We start from the raw sequence: 1113 nt of genomic DNA, 5'->3' as shown, positions 1-1113 counted from the left end.
GAAAAACCCTCTATGAGGTGGATTGATTCAGTGACTGGGGTAATAGGGGTGGGTGTATTGGAGACAGTGTGATTGGCACAGGACAGAACAGAGTTTAGGGCTGTTGTACATAGGGTTGCTATGAGTCACAAGTTACTCTACAGCACATAACAACAACAACAACAACATAGTAACATTAAGAACCTCTGAGGACCTAATGGTAAGAAGCTTCACTGCAATCCTCAAGCCATGCAGTTCAAATCCACCAGCTACTCTGTGGGAGAAGAATGGGCAATCTCCTCCTGTGTAATAACTGCTTCTGAAAACCCACTGTAGGGTCAGCTATTGGTCAGTTCTGACTCGATGGCATACAACAACAACAACAACATTATTAACATTGTTGCTGCTGTTGTTAAGTGCCGTTGAGTTGTAAGACGACTCATAGTGACCCTGTGAATGAAAGACCTGAACATTTGTATAACTTTCATCATTTCTCCAAGTTCACAGAGTTTGTGGAAGCAAGCTATTTCAGTGGATGCCACTCCTGCTGCTAAGCTTATTTTAATCAGGGAGCTCCACCAAACACTGTCCACCATGGGTAACATTAGATAACTATAACAGTTGATAACCCCTACATGGTGTCTGTCTTCCTCATGCATGCATATGCATCTCTGTAGCTATTCAACTTTTTATATAGCTCAGAACTAATTAGATTTAGGATCCACCATACATTGGTGTGGCCATTTCAAAGGACTGATCATATTACATTATGTTATGGGAAGTGATTGGATTAGATTACAACCACAATATAGGAATTTGGATTCTAGCACACATTTTGATGGAATACAGTCTGATCCAAACTCACTCAATTCTCTCATTGCCCTCTAGAAGACCCAGCTTGTAGCTGACCATCTAGAAGGAAGCTGTATATAGCAAGAAAGGAGATTGTTCACCTTTCTCCCATTGGGCCTCTGGAAAATTCTGAATATCAGAGAGTCACTGCCTTTGGGTTTTTAGCACAGTACAATTCTTTATAGACTTCACCATCAGAGCACCATAACAGTAACCAACAATGTAAGGATTTCCCACGCCCCCCCCAAAGGATGTGATTCTAAGAGTCAATATAATTTTTTT

This window comes from Elephantulus edwardii, unplaced genomic scaffold (genome assembly GCF_000299155.1).
Source record: "Elephantulus edwardii isolate Elephantulus edwardi_28Jun2011 unplaced genomic scaffold, EleEdw1.0 scaffold00065, whole genome shotgun sequence".
Taxonomy (NCBI): domain Eukaryota; kingdom Metazoa; phylum Chordata; class Mammalia; order Macroscelidea; family Macroscelididae; genus Elephantulus; species Elephantulus edwardii.
Note: the sequence above shows the minus strand (reverse complement) of the source record.